The sequence below is a fragment of the Ambystoma mexicanum genome, chromosome 1q (assembly GCF_040938575.1).
Source record: "Ambystoma mexicanum isolate Mex_15411 chromosome 1q, UKY_AmexF1_1, whole genome shotgun sequence".
NCBI classification, from domain to species: domain Eukaryota; kingdom Metazoa; phylum Chordata; class Amphibia; order Caudata; family Ambystomatidae; genus Ambystoma; species Ambystoma mexicanum.
Genome location: NC_090922.1, coordinates 1,370,453,872 through 1,370,475,922, shown reverse-complemented (window position 1 = coordinate 1,370,475,922; position 22,051 = coordinate 1,370,453,872). Strand labels below are relative to the sequence as shown.

The window sequence follows — 22,051 nt, the reverse complement described above, 5'->3', positions numbered from 1 at the left end:
CAATACCATTACGTCAACAGGCAATACAATGGTGCCACGATTCCCCGTTTGTAGGCCATCCCGGTACAGTCAAGACCATAGAACTAGTGAGACGTCATTTTTGGTGGCCAACCATTTGTAACGACGTCCGGCAATACATAATCGCATGTGAAGTGTGTCTCAGAAACAAATCTGATCGCCAAAAACCAACTGGACTCCTACAACCACTACCAACGCCACCTACCCCATGGCATACTGTTTCGATGGATTTGATCGTTGAACTACCTCAGAGTAACGGCTTTACAGCGGTTTTGGTTGTGGTAGACTATCTAACCAAGATGGCGCACTTCATACCCTGCAAAGGAACCCCATCAGCAAGTACACTGGCCAGTCTGTTTTCACAACAGGTGATTCGTTTGCATGGATTACCGTACGGAATTGTTTCAGACCGAGGACCGCAATTCACGTCAAGATTTTGGCAAGCATTCTGCAAATCAGTTGGAATCGATGTACGTTTGTCTACAGGCTATCACCCAGAAACTGATGGTCAGACAGAAAGACTAAACCAGACTCTAGAACAATACCTTAGATGTCTCACCCAAGGAAAAGAAAAAGACTGGGCGGAGGTCCTCTGGCTTGCCGAACTCGCATACAATAATGCAGTACATTCCTCTACTAAAACGACACCATTCTACAGCCTGTATGGTTACCATCCGCGGTTTCAGCCAGTACCCCAAGAAAACATACCTGAAGTACCAGCAGTAGTGGAAAAAAAAAAAAAATTAAAAGAGGTTTGGCAAGTTATCCAACACAATCTAGTCACAGCCAAGCATGCCTACAAGCATCATGCAGACAAGAAAAGACGGATCAGTCCCATGTACCACGTTGGGGACAAAGTATGGCTCTCTACACGAAACATTTGTCTACAAGGCTCACGCAAATTCATTCCCCGCTTCATAGGACCGTTTCCGGTTGAGTCACTGGTTGGTTCGGTGGCTGTTAAGCTGACACTTCCCCCGCACATGAAAATACACCCGGTGTTCCATATTGCCTTGGTAAAGCCGGCCCCCGCCTTTATGAGAACTAGGAAACCAACCCCCATTATGGTAGACGGCCACCCTGAATTTGAGGTCCGTGCTATCCTAGACTCAAGTGTTCGACACAGGAAATTATGTTATCTGGTGGACTGGGTGGGGTATGGTCCCGAAGAAAGGTCTTGGGAGCCAGCTGAGAACATCCATGCTCCTCGACTCCTCCGCCAATTTCATCTCCAATACCCTAATAAACCAGGGCCTGCAGGAGGGAGGGGGAGTACTGTCAGGGCTGGGGCAGGTCTGAGGGTAAATGCCCTTATGGTTAGCCTGGGGGGCGGGCAAGCAGCCAGAAAGCACCACACCAGGTACTTCAGGTGTGTTCTCCACCCTTTCCGTAGAACCGTGGTCCAGGGATGGAGAACAGCCCGAAGACTTCATTTCCCAGCAGGCCGCTCACCGCTTGGGCCTGCTCGGAGGAGGACTGCCACGCCCCTGACCGCGCCCGCATCAACGCGCATGCGCGAGCCGCGCCCGTGGGGAGCCGCTCGCAATCCTGACCGGCGTCCGAGAAAGACGTGTTTTCAGGAGCTCCGGAGGCAAGCTTACGCGGGGCGATTTCGCCTGATGCCTGCAAAACCCCAGGCCCCGCGTACAAGGCAGAGATAAGTACCCAGCCTTAATCTGTATTACTTACCCGAGGCACGCAGTGAAACGGCGCTGAGGCTCATCAGCTCACCAGCCCACCGCGAGCCGGAGCGCATAAAACGCCTGCAGGGAACGCTGGCAGTTAAACGTTCCTAATCATGCATGAGAATCCAACTAACAACGACCGCATGTTTTATTTAATTAACAGTGAAGTCGCATGACTCCGGACCGGCGCTTCTCGCCGTACAGGGTACTCAGAAAACTAATTAATCAAGCGTACTGCGCGCACTGTTACTGACTCAAGTTTTGCTCTTGCAGAGAGACAGGAACTCTGGGAGAAGTTCGTGGCCAAATCAGCACGAAAAGGGCAGAAAACTCATGCTGCAATCGAAGCTAAGTATTTATTTGTTTTGGGCAAAACCTCATTGGCACTGCATGCTATGAATGCAGGATTGGGAGGGCAGTTAGGCACTTGCTACAGAAATTGCATGAAGTAATGCAGCCTTGAAATACCGCATGGTGTAATGTGGATAAACTGCAGCTAAAGTGTTTCTTGTAATGTACTGGTTAGGGGCTCCAGTACAAAGGCCCGAGGTGAACCAAGGTGTTCAGTCAAGAGTGTGAGGTGAGAGTAGGAGTGCGTGGGCGGAGTTTTCAAAGGAGTCGAGGAGCATGTAACCCGACATCCCCCTTCCTATCCAGAACCTCTACCCAACCCTTTTTCCGGTGTTCCTACAATTCCCCTACCTATCCAACCAACGGACCCTAACCCTCTTTCCCCGAAGGGTCAAAGTTTCCTGCGTTGTCTATCTCCAGGTGCTGCGACCTAACGGGGAGGGAGGCGTTCTAGCTGCGTTTGTGCTGCCTCTACGCCTGGAAGGAGCAAGGTCTGACACTCCTTCTCCTTTCCCCCTTCTTGCCTCATTCTTTTCTACCCTATTTTTCTCTTTCCTTCACTTTGGAAGAGATTGTTAGTCTTCATTATATGTAGGCTTTAGCACTTATGCCAGCAGGATGCTATTGCTTATACAATATTGTTTTCCATGAATGTTGCTTCTGTATGACATTGCTAATATTCTTTAATAAAAACTAATAAAGTAATGTCTGATCTCTGTAAGTGTCATCCAAACAGTTGCTCCCCTGCTCCTCCAGAACCATCAAGGACCACATTGCCACCCTTGTTCCAGCCTTGGACGATTTCTTCAATCACTCTTTTGCAACTGGATCCTTCCCCTCTCTCTTCAAGCACTCCCTTGCGCACCCTCTCCTTAAAAAAGCCTTCTGTCGATACTACCTGTCAGAAAACTATTGCCTGATCTCAATCACTCCTTTCCTAGCAAACTCCTTGAAAAGCTGGTCACCTCCCAGCTTACTCTCCACACTGAATCTGACCATAAGTCTGGCTTCAGATCAACCAGAGACACAGACACTGCTCTCCTGAACACCCGTGAAGATCTGCTCGCTAATTTTGAGTCCAGCCTTCCTTCTGTCATTATTCTCATTGACCTTTCCTCTGCTTTTGACATGGTCAATCACTTGATCATTTCACTCAGTGAGAACCTGGGCATCATGTATCAGGCCCTGGAGTGGTTGACCACCTTCCTCCTGGACCAACCCTCACAGGTCCAACTTGGTCCCTTTCTCTCCACCACCTCTCTCTCCATGTGTGGTGTGCCCCAGGGCTCTTTCCCCCCACCCTAGCTCTTCAATGTCTACTTGGCCCCTTTGGCCCACCTGATCCCTACCTTCTCCTCTAACTTTCACTGTTATGCAGATGACCGTCAGCTCTCTTGCAAGCTCTCCTCTGCCTCCTCTCCTCTCTCGCTCATTTCGGACTGTCTATTAGCGATTCAGGATTGGCGCTGCTTCAACAATCTCTGCCTTAATGCCAGTAAGACGAAGATCCTTCTGATTCGGACCCCTGCTCCCACTTTCCCTCTCTCACTCTGGCTGCCATGATTGGGCCCTCTTCATTCACCTACCTGTGAGGCATAAATCCTTGGTGCCATCTTTGACTCCACTCTCTCCTTCTCTCCCCACATCATGGACCTTGCATAGAAGGCCCACTACTGGCTTCACCTCCTGAGAGGTATTCCTCCTTTTCTCACTTTCCCACAGACTCTCACTGTCTCCAGCGCCCTGGTTCTCTAAATGCCTTTATCTTCTCTCTGCCCTCTGCAACTAATCCAGAACAGGACTGTGAGACTTATCCTTGGTCTACAGACCAGAGACCGTTTCTCTCCAGCCCTGAAATGTCTCCACTGGCTCCCTGTGGCTGCAAGGATCAAGTTCAATACCCTCTGCATCATCCACAAGGCTTTCTGGGGCTGGGGCGCACACTACATCCAACTCTCTGTTCCAAAATACCATCCTTTGCGAACCCTTCGTTCAGCTAGCACCAACTCTTTGAGAGTCAGACGCTTTTCCAGGCAGAGAGTAGAATGGCATCCCTGCCCCTCTCAAACTTGAGCCGGACCACCTGATTTTTTGTAAGCAGCTCAAGACCTTCCTTTTCTCCTCTGCTTTCTCTCTGTCCCTCCCCTGCTGACCTACCTGTCTGCTGCACCGACTGGTTGCTTGGCTATCCTCAGAGTCTCACTGTGTGCCAAGCTCCTCCATGATCAGTCTCCCCTGCAATGTCTCCAGGCCTATCATGCACTTAGGGTATGTAACTGTAACTCTACAGTGTCCTGCCTCCTTGCACTTACCCAGAGCTGTGCTGCCCTGGCTGCACTTACTCAGAGCAATGATGCACTGATTGCACTTCCCCTTTCCCTCTCCCTGGCACTTCCCCCTCTCCCTTCCACCTGCACTTTGCTCTGTCGCACTTGAAGGATCTGAATGACACAAGGCCTAATAAGATTGCTTGTCCTGTACTCCCTCTGTCTTCACTTCCTTGTCTTGTCGCGCCTAGAAACAGTTGTGTACAGACTCATAATAAATGACATATCATATCATAAGAAATGATTCATTCTTTAATTAAACACTCCATATGCAATACAAACTAAATAGAAAAAAAATACACAACTACCCAGACCGCTCCTGAAGAAACAACACATATATGCAAAAGTTAGCAAGATGCTGCACTCTGGGTAAATAATGAGGAACGAAAGGCAATACAAACCACAATGTTTTTAAAGAGGATATGTATTTGTGCACAAAGTGATTTTGGCCGCCTAACCATACTCTAGGGCCCAAAACTGGACGAAGGAGGCAGTCATAAGTGAATCATACCTTTTATGGTTCTTGGTGGTTCGACAGCGTCAAACCCTGCTTCTTGGTGCTGTGTGAGCCGATCAAGCCAAGTTTGGGTGTAACGGATCATGAAAACCCCAAGGCGTACAGGGCATCAAGCTGGTATGACAGGGTAGCCCAGAGCAGTTCAAGTGTGATACTCAAGCAATGCAGCTCATGCTCACTGGGGTCGGTTCAAATATTGTGTCCAGATTGAGTCATGGTAACTGCTGGTTATGGTCGGCGAGTGACATTTCAGCAGTTGGAGACGATTTCAGGTCATGGTTTCGAAACTGTGAACTTAATGATCTGAGGTGTATTTCAACAGCACGACAGCAACTCAATGTCACGCCAATTTGAGTAGTTTGGCAACCACTGGATTGGGCTGATGCATGACAAGATGCGTTCAGCCTTTCAAGACGAGGTATGGCAAATGAGCAGTTAATTCAAGCCAACAGGTGACAGGCTCTGCTTTGGACGTCATGTTGTGGAACTGAGGTTTGCTGCAGTTCGAATAGATGCTCAACCAAGTGTGGATCATGAGGGCTACCAGGGTCAGTTCAACAGTCAAGATGATGGCAAAGATGCTGATGACTGGATGCACAGTTTGAGTTGCGCAGTTTGTTCTACGCTTGGCTTGGTCACAGTTTGGTGGGTCCCCTAGGGTCCGGTTGACAGTCAATGAAGATCCTGGCAGTTCGTGGATCTGTTATAAAGGTGCAGTGCTGCAATGGCTGCATGTTTGAGCCAAAGCAAAAAACATACTCAGAGGGTGCAGTACACAGTTTTTCTGGTTCGTAAGTAAGAATACAGCAGTTTGTAGATCAATTGAGTGCCAAAGGCAGCACCAGCTCCTGTTGGTTCAAATGTGTTGTAAACGCTTGAATCACAGCTAGAACCAGTTCAACCGTGAAACACAGGGGTCCTGATTGTCTTGCTTCTCAAGTTATTGTGAATCCAGTTCCAGGGATTGAAGGTTCAGATTAGTCCATGTTCTTGGGCTCCCAAACATGGGTGAGGTTGGCTCACAAATGCAGGGGGTCCTTCAGCACATTGAGGTCCTTCGTAAGTTTGTGGCTGGCAGCGGGGAATCGGGGACGGTCTTGCTCCACTAGCAGCTAACTGCCAATGTGCCCTAGGGGTTGAATAGGGGGCAGAGCTTGCCTCTGCCTTAAACACTCAATCTTCGTCTCTGGCACAGGGATTTGGCAAAGAATGCATCCCGAGCAGAGGTCCACTGAATTCTTCCTCAGGTTTTTGTTCAAGAGTGAATCCAAAATTGGGCGAAAGCAAGCCTGCTTCCAGGGGTCCAATCTCTGTTCTTGAAACAAGTGGTTGTTGCCTTCTAACATCACATACACAGTGCTTTTTGTTAATAAAAGTGGAGTGGAGAGGAGGGAAGAGAGATACCGAAATAAACAATATGGTGGAACCTTGCTACAGCTCATCTGAGCTCCCGCGGTCTACACTAATCCTGCCACCTCCCCTTCCTAATAGAAACAAAGGCACCTGTGGTATGAAGCACCCTGGTGTCAGGCTACTTCTTTTATGAATGGGTATGTCCTTTGATTCATGCTCCCAGGTCAGCTTCTTGTGGACTGTCTGTCTCTCTAGGGAGGATGTTACCTGCCCCCCCAAAGGAAAAAAAAGAGAGGCAACCCCCAGGACTAAAGTCTTAAAGGGCATAAAAAAGACAGCCTGGCTGGGAGGAATACACATAACCCTTCCACAGCTGAGCTGGTCTCGGAGGACTCACACATTTGATGTCAAATTGATGTGGCTTTGCTAACTATGAGAGATGCTAGCCACCATATATCAAACACAGGTATGGCTTATAAAACGTGCCACCAAGATAGAATTCTCATAGTTATGTAGTTTTCAAATGGGGTGCATGTCTTAAATGGAGAAACCTTGCTGTCATGTGCATCTGTCAAACGGGCACCTGTCCTCTCTGAACCTGTACTGTACCATTGTAGAGCAGGTGCTACAGATCAGACTACTGATCCAGCAGGGAACATATTTACACTATGCTTTTGGTATGCGTTGATAAAAGGGGAATATGATTAGCAAATTACCCTGATGCTGAATTACCTGCATCATTTAATTTAATTAGAAAAAGTCATGGGCTTTTACACCTTTGCCAGATGGCAATTCCCCACACCTGGCCACAACACCGAAAAACAGCTATACTTAAATCCTTGATGACCCCCACAACATCACTGGCAAAGGACACGCAACCCTACTTGCACTCCTCGACCTCTCTTAAGCCTTCAACATCATTGACCACACAATTCTCCTCAACATCCTATCCCACATGATGAAACACTCAGGCACCATCCTCGACTTGGTCAGAGCCTTCCTCATTGACCAAACACTTTGTCTCCAGGCCCCCTCATCGATCCAGCCCCACCCTAGTCAAGTGCATGGTCCTGCAAAGATCTTACCTGTCTCCACTCCTCTTCAACCTCTACGTAGAATTCCTCTGACAGACCCTTAGCAAACACAAGGTTAATTTCATCCAATATGCAGATTATACATGAATATACAAATATACTTCCAAATCTCATCCTCTTCACAACTCCACACCATAAAAAGCTGTCTCTCCACCACCACCACCTGGATGGTCAGCCCAATTCTCAAACTCAATCCTTCCAAAATGAAGTACCTCCTCATCTGCCCCCCCAACCACAAACCCAACCTCACCCCTTGGATCAAATAACTCACCAAAGAAAACCCACACAAATCCCTCTCTACACCTTTTAAATTTCTAGGCTTCACCATTGATCCCCACATTTACTTAGTTTATGTTGTGTTATGTTATGTTATGTTATGTTATTAGTTGTTGTAAAGCGCACAGTCGCCAAAAAGGCATCATGGCACTGGGAGAGAGGGAGACAGCCTCATAATTATTAAAATAGGAACGTTTTGACTTGTCTTCTGAACTCCAAATAATTGGGAGTTTTCTTTATGATAAGTGGAAGATTATTAAACAGAACTGCTGCAGCAATAGAGAAGGCCCAGCCGCCAACCCGGTCTCTGTTGTGCTTTTGAACAACCAATTGTTCAGAGGTGGCTGAACGCAGATGACGAGTGGGGCAATAACGCATGAACTTAGCTTGAAGGTATTCTGCACCCTAACCATGAATGGTCCGGTGTACAATGTACAAGGTCTTAAATTCAACTCTTTGAGCCAGAGGGAGCCAATGCAGATTACATAATACAGGGGAGATGTGTGCTCCGAAAGGAGACCCAGTGGCGACCCTAGCGGCCAGATTTTGCAACCACTGCAACCGTTTAATCAGGCCCTTAGGTTGGGCCAGTTACAGCGAGTTGCAATAATCTATATGTGATAAAACCATAGCGGCAACCATGGGAGGGTGTAGCGAGCCTGGGATCAGAGGTAATACTCTTCTCAAAATCTTCAACTGAAAATGACCAGCCTGACAGACCGCAGAGACTTGTTGGTCCATAGACAAGGATGCGGATTAAACCACACCTAAGTTTTTCACTTTCTTAACTGGAGTCGGTAAGGGCCCCAGGGAGGAAGGCCAGAAAGAGGACACCCAGAGTGTAGGATCAGGAGGATAGCCCACCACCATCACCTCAGTCTTTTCCCCATTCAGTTTGAGCCCATTGTGGTTCATCCAATCTCCAGTTTAGTTTAATTTAGTTTAGTTTAGTTTGTTTATTTGTATAGTGTGGCCGAACCGAAGGGTACCTGGGTGCATTGTTTTGGGATCAGCAGTGTTAAATAATGTTGCACATACAGGATAAAGGATAGATAGTACAAAGTCATAGTTAGCAAGCTGGACCAGGTTACATGATGGTTCGTGAGGTGAGTAATCTTGTATTAGCTGCAAAGGTGCCATAAATCTGTCTGGTGATACATTAAGTAAAAAGCACACATGGTACAGGATTTGGCTAAGTCCAGTTAACAGTCTATAGCTAAGTTGAGAGTAGATTATGTACTTTAGTTCGGAATGACCAGAATGAGGTGTCAGCTCTGATTGTCATGGGTAAGGCATTCTAGGATTTTGCTGCTAACACAAGAAAGTTGGCTCCCCCAGCTGTTTTCAAGTTGAATCTTGGGATGTTGAGTTGGTGTAAGTTTGGGGATCTAGTAGGTCTGGTGGATTTCTGCCTCATGAATTTGTCCGATACGTAGCGAGGGGCTGTCCGGTATAGGCATTTGTGCGTAATGACAAGTGCTCACAGTTTAATCCTCTTATAGATGGTGAGCCAGTGGACCTCCTTCCTGGCAGTGGAGATGTGAGCCTTGTGAGGGAGACTGAGTGCACATCTGAGCGCGTTGTTTTGGAGTATCTGGAGTCTGTTCAAGTTGTGGTTAGTATATCCTAGGAAGGGTGTAAAGAATGAGGGCTCTAGCCAGTGTGAGGCGACTGTTGGTGGATACAAAGGGTTTCCATGCATTGATAAGTTTATTGGTGTGTGCTGTGGAAGAGAAGGTGGCATTGATTTGTTCTTTGAGGGAGAGAGTTGAGTCAAGATGCACACCCAATGTTTTGACTTCTTTAGAGACTTTTATAATGTTTCCATCAATGGCGAAGGATTGGTATCTAGGGTCGAGTTTGTTGAGACGGGCCTGTGAGCCAACTATCAGCAGTTCTGTCTTGCCGTTGTTTCAGCAGAGGATGTGGGTGGCCATCCATGCTTGGATTTCAAGGTAGATCTCATTGAGTTTTGCAACATCTTCCTCATAGCTCCCCGAGAGCGCAATGAGGACCTGGCTATCGTCAGCATAGTTAGTATATGTAACTCCCAAGTCAGATGTAGATGTGGGGATGAGCTGTCGCCGCCCATTATTCTATCCCAGAACAAACTAAATCAATAGACTGGGTAGATGTGGGGATGAGCTGTCGCCGCCCACATTCACGCCAGAATCCAGGAGAACCGTGCAGTTTGCGCACACCAAAATGGTCACCTAATCTGCCACCCACCAGTGCAAAGAAAGATGGTTCTGTTCAAATCCGTTTTTATTGATGTCAAAAAAGTTGCGAAAATCATGGGCACAAGACCACTCTAAAGATACAACCTTCTTGGGGGGGTTCCACATCACCACTCTACTGTAAGAATGCCATCAAAACAATGTTAAGCAAGGATCCTATACTATCAAGCAAAATACCACTCTATTGAAATGCATTAATTCAAGACAGATCCCAAAAATGGGTGCAGTACCAGCTTTGTCCACAAACCGGCGCTAGCGGTCTAAACTCTGACAGGAGAACTGCTACTTCAGAAGCTAATCAGCCTCCTGAGACAGCTGGAAACCTTCAAAGGCCCGCTGGTTAATTAAAACTCTTAACCACCTGCTGTTCCCAGAGACAATCTGATTGCATTAACAGGCCAAGAGGCTGGGAAACCTTCTCACCTCAGAGACCCACACAACAGCCCAGGAGATCACATGGACATGCTAACCAAATGCAGAGTGGCCCCCTGGCCTGCTGACCTCAGCCGATACAATAGACCCTTGCACTTGAATGGGGTATGTTGATTTTCAGTGTGGACTGTAAACAGAGCCCTGCCTGGGAGAGGAGAGACATGTGGTACTCCCAAGTTTCTGGGGGCGTGGGCTCAGACACTTTTGTGGAATCATATTGCAGCAAATATATGTTTAAGTTAAATGCTTCTAAAATATTGTATTAAGCTTACAAAAATGTGCAATTTGGAGAACCTCAATCCAAGAAATGTACCCACAATTCAAGACTTGATTCAACTTTGTACCATGTTCTGAGGCGAAACCCCGCTATTTATTGATATTACAGACACCGGGTTTATGCTAGAAACCTAGTAAATTACTGGAATGTGTGTAGAAGGAGGGGGTACATTGGTGTAATTTTTGATACAGATTTAACATTGGTAAACCAATTAAAAATCTAATGCAAGCCCCCAGGAAGATCAGACTCGGACAAGCATGGACCATAAGGAATCTGTAATATGTACATGTAATTTCAACAAATTGTGTATCTGGGAAATATGTATTTGGATCAGAAATAGATTTGTGTGCACATTGACAAGGGGAGTGTCTTTCTGTAAACCATAAAGATGACACACAACCCAGCTCCCCAAACAAGGGAGAGAGGACGATGTGGCCAATGATAGATTGCGAGGGGCCAGCTCAGTTATGTCCATGCACACAACCACTTGTAGAACACATAAAAAAAGACTGCTGGGACAGGTAGAGACACTCAATTCGGATTTCTGCGGAGCACGCTGACGGACGAATTCACATCCAAAACTCCAGAGACCTAGACTGACTCCAGCTAGACAGAGACCAGAACTTAGAACTCTGACTCAACGATTTAAAGCAAAGGCCTAAACCACAAGCTGAGTTCTCTTCAGCGGGCCTCAAAACCAACCAAACTATTCAACAGCCGGGCGTGCTGTTGGAATTCTTTGCCAAGAACTTTTGCAAGAACCTGTAGCAGTATCCAGAAAGCAGTGCTGTATCTGGAACCAGAGAGAACCACAGACCAGACCATTGTAAGCAACACTGGTGCCTGACAGACCCAGAGAGCAGAGCTGGCCCAGATAGCCGGGACTTCAGAACCACCCGCCGGAAGTCCCATCCAACCTGACCAGGCCTTGACGGCTTATTTCAAAAATATAGTGTGAGTACTCACTGTGCCAAAACCAATCTCTTAGTTTAAAATAATCTAATCCAAACTATTTTAGCCTATTTTAGCCTATTAGAACTGCATCCTAGAATCGTGTCATTCTGTCATCTTTAAACCTGAAAACTGTCATCTGTCATTCTGAGCTTTAAAATTTCACATCCGAAAAACTACCTTTATTAAATCGGCCGTATCTCCAGAACCGTTTGTGATAGAAGCAAGATATAACTTTTATTTTGAAGCTGAGATTCTAAGCTTTCCAACGAACCTTGCTACCTCTTATAATGCCTCCTTAATTGCGCTCGACGCACGTGACTACATTTTCCGCGATTTGACATTTTGCTTAATTTCAGCCACGTGTAAAAAGATTTGTCCTTGCTTTCCTTTGCTGAAATTCGTTTGCAACCTGACAATCATTCATAGAGCATTGCTAAAGTGATCCTGAACTAATACAAAGTAGCTGTCACCCACCCAGGGAATTAAAATCATTTTAGCATATTTTTCACTTCTTTGCAAACAACATCAAAGTATATTGCCTGTGTTTCAAACTCCTACCTGTTTTCCTCTAAGCTTGCTAGGGGGGAACTGAATTATATTTGATTGCATTCCTGAAAACTGTGTGCTTTCCTTCCATCTCTTTACCTTGCATAAAGGGGGGGGGGTGAATTGTCAAAGAAAAGTGATTACATTGTCTTTTGTTGAAGTCATATCAAGTTTATTTTCTGTACTGCATTTTCATTCATCATTGCATTGTCCTTGAAGCCATAAAAGCATCCTCTGCTACTTTATCCTCTCTATACCACTTCTAAGCCATCAAAAACAGTGTACCACTGTAACATTATCCATTGTTGATCACTATCATCCTCACAAGTGTGCTATCAAATATTAATTTACTATAAAAGTGTGATAGATATATATTGTTTAATTTTCAAATAAACCTTTTAAATTTGCAAAACAAACCTACTTCTTGGCTCAGCGGGGCCAGGGGGATTCTGAGAGATGGGTGTTATATAAGGGTTGTCATCCAGAGTAAACAAACTGGACATAAAAATACATCAATGAGGGCTTCCATCAGCATCCCAGACGAGGCATTGACTTAGCTGTAGTGTTGAATTGAAGTCGCTTACAAGGCGAGAGGAGGTGAAGATATTGTAAAGGGTGGGAAAGATGCAGGAAACTTGGGGGACTTCATATTGGATTGGGACAGGGTCCGCAGCGTTGCTGCCTCAGAGGGCGAAGACCCTGGTTGTTCTGTCCAACAGGAAGGACTGGATCCAATCGGTGGCATCCTGAGAGAATGCAGCAGCCGAAAAGAGGTGTTTGGTGAGTATTTGGTGGTCGACTAGGTCGAAGGCTGCTGACAAATCTAACAAGAGCAGGATGGCCAGATTGCCCTTGTTATTGGCTTCATCCATTTGGATTTTTAGATCCAGGAGGGTTGTTTCTTTCCCATGCCTGGGTCCAAAGCCTGACTGTCGCAGACCTAGGAGGTTATTGTCTTCCAAATGTTGTTGAATTTGGAGGTATGCTACTCGGTCTATAATTTTTAGAAGGAAGGGGACGGTCGTTATTGACCTGTAATTCATGGGTGTGTTAGGGTCAAGGTTAGGTTTTTTGAGTAGGGGTACGGCCCAGGCCCAGGTCTCTTTGAGGTTGTGTGGGACTCGAGACTTTTTGAACGATGAGTTGATCAAGGAGGTGATAAAGGTGGCTAGATCTTTGGCTCCATCCTTGATAACTGATGCTGGGCAAAGGTCACCTAGACAATTGGAGGGTTTTAGATTGGCGATTATATTGATTACTTCATCCTCTGTGACTGGTGAGAAGAGGAAGAGGGGGCTTTTGGGGTGTGGTGGCCTGGGAGTATTGCTTGCGTGGGCTTTAAAGGCAAGGTTAGCTTTTTTAGATTCATTCTTGGCTTGCAGGAGGGCTATTTTATTGGAGAGTGCTTGTTGGATGATGTTACAACAGGTTTTGTCCTTGATGCAGTCATCTGTAGGGGGTATTGGTGATTCCAGTTCACGAAGGATAGAGAATAGCTCTTTAGTACCAGATTTGGCATTATGTATTCTTGTGTTGAACATCTCTTTTTTTGCGTTTGTGATAGCTGCTTTGTAAATAGCTGCTGTCTGTGAGAATTTTTCTTGTGTAGAGGTAGAGGGGGCTTTTCTCCATTGGATTCAGCTGTCCTCTTGAGGTTGCGAAGAGCTTTAGTTCTGCTGAGAACCATTCGTTCACGTGCGCCATAGATTTGTTTTTTTTTAGTTTTAGAGGTGCTATTTGGCTTGTTCTAGTGTGTCGTTGTAGAGTTTGAGTAGGGACGTGGGATTGGAGTTAGGGGATGTGGGAACTTGTACTTAGGGGATGCACTTCACACAACATAGCTTCTATCAATAAAGCTGGCAACCTACAACTGCACATTCTATGGAAGATAAGACACATCCTTCCCCCTGATAAATTCTGCATCACAGTCCAAGAACTGGTAATACCGTTCTCAGTGTACTCCCCAACAACACCTTTGACCTCAAATTGACAAATTGCAGCAGAGAAACCCATTCTCCACCTCATTCACTTATTCATGCCTTCGCCATGCACTTATGACTCCATTTGTCCTATATTAGCCTGCTCAATCATTGAAACCTTCCTGTGCCCATCCTCAGCCTTGTATCACCTCTGAAATTCAGACCCACAGAACAGAAATGTGCCATGAACTACAATGCTGGCACAAATACTGCACCTTTACTCTCTCCTGATTTGGCACCTAGTACCCTCCCTCATCTATTCAGCACAGTGTCCCCATAGTTTGGGTTCTTTCCCTGTACTTTTCTTCGTCTTTACTTGCCCTCTTTCTGAAGTTAATTTCAAATTTTGGGTTTTCTTTTCACTTTTACGCTGATGACACTCAGATTTTCCTTTCTTTCTAAAGCTTTTCTGACTCTCTCCACACTTCTCACTCTTTTTGCCTGACTGCCGTCGAATAGTGGATGCATTCTCACTTTCTTCATTTGAACCCCCTGTCAAGTCAGAAATGCTCTTCTTTCATTCCACCTGCTCTTCCTCGTTCTGTTTCTGATCTCGTTTTTCTCCTTTTCTATAAACTTTCTCAGATTCTGCTCAGAATGTGGTCTAACGTTTGATTCCACTCTCTCCATTTTCAGCACATTCATTCTACTATCCCCATCTGTTAGTTTTACTTAATTCATTTTTGTAAGATTTTTCATCTTTTGTTCATGTCTGCTACTAAAATCGTATTCATGCTTTCATATTCTCTTGTCTTTTCTACTGTTCTTCTTGCTGTTTGATCTCTTTGCTTATTAACTATATCAATTCTGCTCTATCACATTTCTATTCGTATCCTTCTCTCCCTTCCTCTTTTGAATCTCACCTGCTTTTTCATTTCTTATGTATTGTTTTCAGATCTCTTCATGGTCTTTCTCCACCCGCCACTACCCATTCTCTTCACTCTGAGTCCCTTTTCCTACTTGCCATACATAGATCTCCCTGTGCCCCTTCCTGTTTTAAATCTTTGGCCTTCTATTCCCCAAAGTATTAAAAGTCCCTTTCTTTTCTAATTTGCTGTTCGTCCACACTCCCTGTCTTTCGCTCTAAACTGAATACTTTTCTTCTGTCTCCTGACTCTTAATTCTACTTTGTAATTTGTATTGCCATTTTATATTTTTACTCATGACATTTGTAATGCATTTTTCTTTGGTTCAATGCTTACGAGCACTCTATAAATAAATAAATACAAATACAAAGCATTAATCTCTACCATACTGCTAACCTACAAAAATTCCCTTGATACCCTCACTTCTGCACTGGACTCTGCCAAACCCTCAAAATCATCTGTGCAAACTTTCACCCTCCAAGCTTTGGTCACACCTCCTAAACAACATGCCTCAACTCCTCCCTTTCTTCTCATGACTTTTCCCTCTACGTTTCATCTAAAATCTCTAAAACGTCTGACACTCTCATACTCTTCCTCTATCTACCTTCTCAACCCTCCTTCTCTCCCACTACCTCGTCTACACTTGACTACTTCCCCCCTATCACTCCTACTGATTTAGCACCAATCTATTGCAATGCCAACACATCTTGCACTCCTATCAACTCTTTTACCCCCCTAATGGTCAAAGACTTAGTCTCAATCAATCGCCCCTAACTCTCTGATCTCTTTAACATTGTATGGGAGGAAAGGTATTTTAGACCTCCACCCCTTACACCCCTCCCTCACGTGAGGCTTATGACTCGTCGGAAGCCCCCCATGCACCTGGGCCCGGGATGCAGGATGGCTGCTGGCCGATGCATGAGACTACACGGCTCACCTTGTAGCATGAGATAGACTCCATTTTATAATATAAACTTAATTTTAAGTACACTAATTCAGGCCTCCGTGGAACAAGCAGCCTGCGGAACTGTAGCTCTCCCCAACTTGATTGCGCATACCGAGCCTGCACTCCCCCCAGCCTCCTCCCCATGGCGGCTCCACTGAAGGCCTGCTCTCACGAGCAACTAGGGGTGAACAAGTAACCGAACAAACACTGTATCATTTACCTTCCACAGTACATCATTGCCCTGACGGTGACCGGAGCTTAAGTTGAGGCCTGGGAAAGAACACAGCTGTCCCTATAAACATGTCTTGACCCCCTGTGGACCCCTACACTCATGATATATGTTATGCCTAATCGCCTACCCTGTTCCCCGTTTGAAGTTTCAGACCTGAATGTTGAACCCGTGTGCCACCCAGTCTTACCCATGCCGTTAAGCCATTCACGAGGAGGTTCAAAACTCATAATGTTGATTGTCCATATTAAAATGGAACAACCCTTGCCCATCCCAGATATTCACACGTAAAGTGGTCCAACATATGTATATTCGAACATATTGTCACCGAACAAAGATCATTACTACTGCGCAATATTTAAAAGTCAATGTACAAAATCCATATGCATGATACAATTTTAAGTGTTGTAACACATACCAGCCATTTAAAGTAACACACCCCACCTGTTAGCAAATGAGATGTCGTTTGAAGCAATTGTTTTCACCTTTAAGAATGTACATCAGTCCAAGTATAAGTGTAACAGTGTAATTTGTACGTATACACCAACCTCGTTCTACCTCATGGTTTTATGCTAGCTTTCCCCATGTGTCCCCACAACAAAATGAAGAATTGCGAATGACGTGATGCTAACAAAAGCTTTTTTATTGATTCTGTAAACACAGTATTCATGAACCACGGAGAAGTGTAAAATAAATAGTATGCATAAGCTCATATGATATATCCATAGATGAATGCATATATGTAAACATGTAAGTGTACTGAAATATCCCAGTTTTCCGTCTCTATAATGGTGTGCATGCTACTTGATAAATATAGACCCGGGAGAAACTACAAGGCCACCCCCCCCCCAGTGAGCCACATATTCAACTCCCACCATTCTCTCTCCAAGCCCCGGCTGGGGCTTGAAGGTCCCTGGTTTACTGACAATACAGCTACACCTCCCCGCATTCCTGTTGGGTCCGCATCAAGTGTTTACCTCCCCCCATGCCTCCTGATACCTGATGCCACCATAAAATTACCATGTGCCACCATGCCTCGGTCACGAAAAATTATGAGCAACACGGCCCCACAGCCCGCCGCCTGTTAAGGTGCCAGCTATGTGCCCCTCTGACCCAATGGTACCCCAGTTCACCCCACCCTTGCCTGACCACGGAGACAGCTATTCACCTTTGTACTAACATACTGTAAAGCTGTCTCTTACTACATCTAACAAGGTAGAATGATAAAAGTACCCTAACCCGTGCCCCCTGATAAGACACCTGGACTCATGACACTGGGTCCTTTGTACCAGCGATTTTATGATGATGTATTAAGGATGACCAGAGTTATATACTGTTTCTCTCTGTCTCTTTTATGGTATTAGATTAATGAGTTGTAGGATTTATAGGTTAAATTGACACAGAAATTGGTGATGAATGTGTATGCGTGGCCGCAAGGGTAAAATGTTAGTGCAGCAGCAATGTATCCTCATGGACAGCTCGTGACCTGATACTCCACCCGATGAGCCCAGCTGACCCAAGCACCCAGCGATGCCACCACGTGGATCTCCACCAATCATGGACCACCGCACCTACATTGTACATAGTGGCTAATCTTCATCACCCAATCCCCACAATTATGTTCCCCCTTTACCATATCTAATTCATGACGCATTTTTGTAATAAATATGACTGTCTTTGCTATTGTCAGACAGAGCGTTCTGGGAGTTTGCAGAGTCCTTTGCATTGTAAGGGATATTCAATCAAAACTACAGCTAAGTCAATGCCTAGTCTGGGATGCTGAGGAAAACCCTTATTAATGTATTTTTATATTTAGTTCAGTACTCTGGATGACCACCCTTGTATAACACCCCCCCCCCTTAGAATCCCCCTGACCCCACTGAGCCAAGAAGTAGGTTTGTTTTGCAAATTAAAAGGTTTCTTTGAAATTTTAAACAATATATATATCACACTTCTATAAATTAATATCTGATAGTACACTTAGACATATGATGTTGATCAACAATAGGTAATCTGGCACTAGCACACTTCTTTACAATCAATGAGGAGTTAGTATAGGATGGATAAAGTAGCAAAAATACTTTTATGATTTCAAGGGAAAAGCAATGAGGAATAAAATGCAGTACAGAAATACTTGATATGATTTTAGCAAAAGATAAGATAATCACTTTTTCTCTGGCAATTCACCCCCCTCCCCTATGCAATGTAAGAAATGGAAGGAGATGGAAAGAGGAGCACGCAGTTCTCAGGAATGCAATCAAATACAATACGAAATTCAGTTCCCCCCCAGCAAGCTAAGAGGAAATAGGTAGGAGTTTGAAACACAGGCCCAAAATGCTTTTTAAATGTGATGGCAATAGATGGGAAAATGTGCCAACTGATTTTAATTCCCTCTAGAGATTCAGGGTGAGTGGGAGATGCGTGTTGGTATTAGTTCAGGCTCACTTTAGCAATGCTCGATGAGTTATTACCAAGTTGCAACGGATTTTAACAAAAGAAAGAATGGAGCTGCTATTTTGACAAGTGGAGAAATTGAGCCAAAATCGCAAATCTCTGTAAATTTCGCAAGTGGAAGTCGGTTCTAGGCTTGTTGGAAAGCTTAGATTCTAAGCTTTCAGAGGAAAGTTAAATCTCGTTCCTAGCCCAAACGGTTCCAGAGATACGGACGATTAAATAAAGGTAGTTTTTCAGATTTAAAGTAAACTCAAAATGACAGGTGACAGCCTGCAGCTGCAGAATTGACAGGTGACAGTTGTGCAGCTTTAAAAATTACAGATGACACGATTTCTAGGAGGCTGTTCTAATTAGGTTAAAATAGTTTGGATTAGATTATTTTAACTAAGAGATTGGTTCTGCACAGTTCTGCTAGGTACTCACAATATAAATATGAACTAGGCCTCGTCACGGATCTGGTCAACACGTCTGGCTGCGGTTCTGTCTGCTCGGCGGGTCAATCAGGCACCGGTTCTGCTCACAGCGATCTGGGTCAGCTCTGCTCTGCTGGTCTAGCCTCTCTGGATTCTGGATGTAACACTGCTTTCTGGGTACTGCTACAGGTTCTTGCAAAAATTCTCAGCAAAATTCAAACAAATCGCCCGGCTGTTGAATGGTTTGGTTGGTATTGAGGCCTGCTGAAGAGAATTCAGCTGGTGGATTCAAGCCTCTCTGCTACAAATTCTGGAGTTAATTTATGCTACAGGTTCTGGAGCTTGATGGATTTGAAGTCTGGATCTCTGGGTGTGAAGTCGTCGGTCAGCATGCTCCGCAGCAAATGGAATTGAATCTCTCTACCTGTCCCAGCAGTCTCTTTTTATGTGTTTTGGAAAGTGGGTGTGTGCGTTGGTCATAACTAAACCTGCCCCTCTCACTTATCATTGGCCAATTCCTCCTCTCTCCCTTGATTGGGGGAACTGAGTTGTGAGTCAGAGTGATGAGGTAGATTTTATGGCCAGAGGGCCCTCCCCTGTCATCTTTCCACACAAATCTATATTTGATCCAAATACATATTTCCCAAATACACAGTTGTTTTTACATCACCTACACACATCATATATCACATGAGGTAGGCACTGTTCCGACTCTGGTGTTTCTAGGAGCTTGGGTAAAGAAATGGCAACTTATTTTCGATTTTAGTGGGTTATGCAACATTGGTTTTTCATTAAAAATTATACACATATACACGGCCTGTCCATACATACTCCAGTAAATTCCCATGTCTCTAGCTTAAACACATAGTCTGTAGTATCAATAAATAGCGGGGTTTTGCCCCAGAACATCACACAAATTGGAGTTTGGGCTTGAATTGTGGGCAGAGTTTTCATTTTAAGGATCCCCAAATTTCACATTTCTGTTATCTGGTTACCAAGAGTTATCAGTGTTTCTGTAAAATATATATTTGCTTTCAATTCAAAGCACTGCAGTGTTTGAGTCCGCCCCCAAAGTTTGGGGATGACAGTGATCACATCTCTCTCCTGGCTGGCAGATCTTTGTTGACAGGAAACAGTCAAAATCACCATATCAAATTCAAGGGAAAAGGTCTTTTGTGTGGGCTCCAGCAAGCTGAGGTGAACAGACCAGGGGGCCCCTTTGAATTTGGTTAGCATGACCATGTGATATCCTGGGCTTTCTGAGGTGAGAAGGTTTCCCAGCCTTTTGGCCTGTTAATCAAATCAGATTGTCTCTGGGAACAGCAGGTGGTTAGATTTTCAATTAACTAACACGCTTTGAAGTCCCAATTGTCACAGAAGGCTGATTAGCTTCTGAAGTAGCAGTTCTCCTGTCAGAGTTTACACCGCTAGCGTCGCCTTGAGTCCAAAGCGGGTCCTGCATGCATTTTTTTTTTGGATCAGTCTTGAATTAATGCATTTCAAACAAGAGATTTTACATGGAAGTATATTATCCAGGTTCAGCACATGGCACTAGTGTGGTTCTGCAGTAAAATCATTTTGTGCCCATAATTTAGCCATATTTGACCTGAAGAAAATGAATTCCCAATAGTTATGGGTTGCTTTTGGCAATCAGCATTTCCCCTTTTGCAATGGTTTCAGGCTACTGTGTGTAGCCCAATGGTGGTTTTAGTCAGTGCCCTTCTGTGCCCACAACATAGGCAAAAATGGGTGGCAGCCTATTCTTCATGCATTTCCCTGTGCATTTTCTGGGAAGTTCTGGCCAGCATGATGTTTTCAATGCCAGTAAGGCACAGTTTTTGTGGTAGGGCTCGGATGCATGGGTAAAAACATCCCACAAGCCCCCCTTCTTGCGATGGCCATTCTGATCCTTCACAGATGGAACTCTCAAGATCTGGGATGTTTTCCTCATCTTCTTCCGGCAGATGGCACAGTTCAGCATCTTTGCCCCCATCCGGTTAGATCGATCAGTTCTCCTCGCCGGTCCTGATGGGAATATTGGGCGGTACCCCGGGCCACTCGGATCTTTGCTCACGGTCCTTGGATCGTTCTCCTTGGCCAGTCTCCAGGTTTTCTTTCTCCTAGGACGAGAAAGGAAAAGCGGCAATACCTATTCGTAGACATTTTTCCATCACAACTAATGGTGTGGCGAACATATACATTTTATGAATCAGAAGATATGAACATATACATTTTCTTTTTTAAATTAGGAGACAAGAACATATATATATATACACGGATCACAGAATTTTATATGCTATATGTGGAATATTTTAGGGTTGGAACTGAATTACTCTGGAGCGGCCCCCTCTGGGATTCCAGTGGATTCCTCCAGTTGTTGCAGAGTGTGCCTGGGATGGCAACACTTTAGCTGGTTAATATGGACCCACTTGTCTTCCCCCTCTGCCAAACCGCCTTTGGGGATGCAGATTTTATAAGCTACAGGGGAGATCTTGTCTATAATTTCAAAAGGTCCCTTCCATGTAGGCAAAAATGTTCTCTGTTTGGCTTGGTTTCTTTGGAAATTGTATAGATAGACCCGATCACCCACCTTATATTCCTTCCGGGTGATCCTCAGGTCGTAGTGGGTCTTCATGCTCTCGGCTGATCTTTCTAGATTCCGCTGAGCATAGGCAAAATCATGTTGAAGGTGTTTCCTTAAATTCTCCACATACTCATGCGTTGTGGAGGCATTTATCAGTGTCTGCTCTTGGGTCCTGTAGAGCAAATGCTGGGGAAGCACCATCTTGCATCCCGTCATCAACTCAAATGGTGACATTTTGGTTGCAGATGAAGGGGTAGATATGATGGCCATTAGGATCAGAGGTAATCGGATATCCCAACTTGGCCCAGAATCTGCCACAAAATTTTTTAAGATGCTCACAATGGTTCGGTTATATCTCTCTACTGCTCCAGAAGAAGCTGGCCTGTAAGCAATGTGTAGCTTCCTTTTAACCCCCAGTATCTCCCACATCTTTGTCATTACTTCACTGGTGAAGTGGCTACCTCTGTCTGACTCAATCCTTTGAGGTAGACCAAAACGGGAAAAGATGTGGTT

At 45.0% G+C, this 22,051-nt stretch overlaps 1 protein-coding gene across 1 annotated transcript in view; it reads right to left on the bottom strand.

The window, feature by feature from the left end:
* Positions 1–22,051, bottom strand: part of AGBL4 (AGBL carboxypeptidase 4) — a 2,799,905-nt gene that overhangs the window by 105,898 nt on the left and 2,671,956 nt on the right. The window lies entirely within an intron of this gene.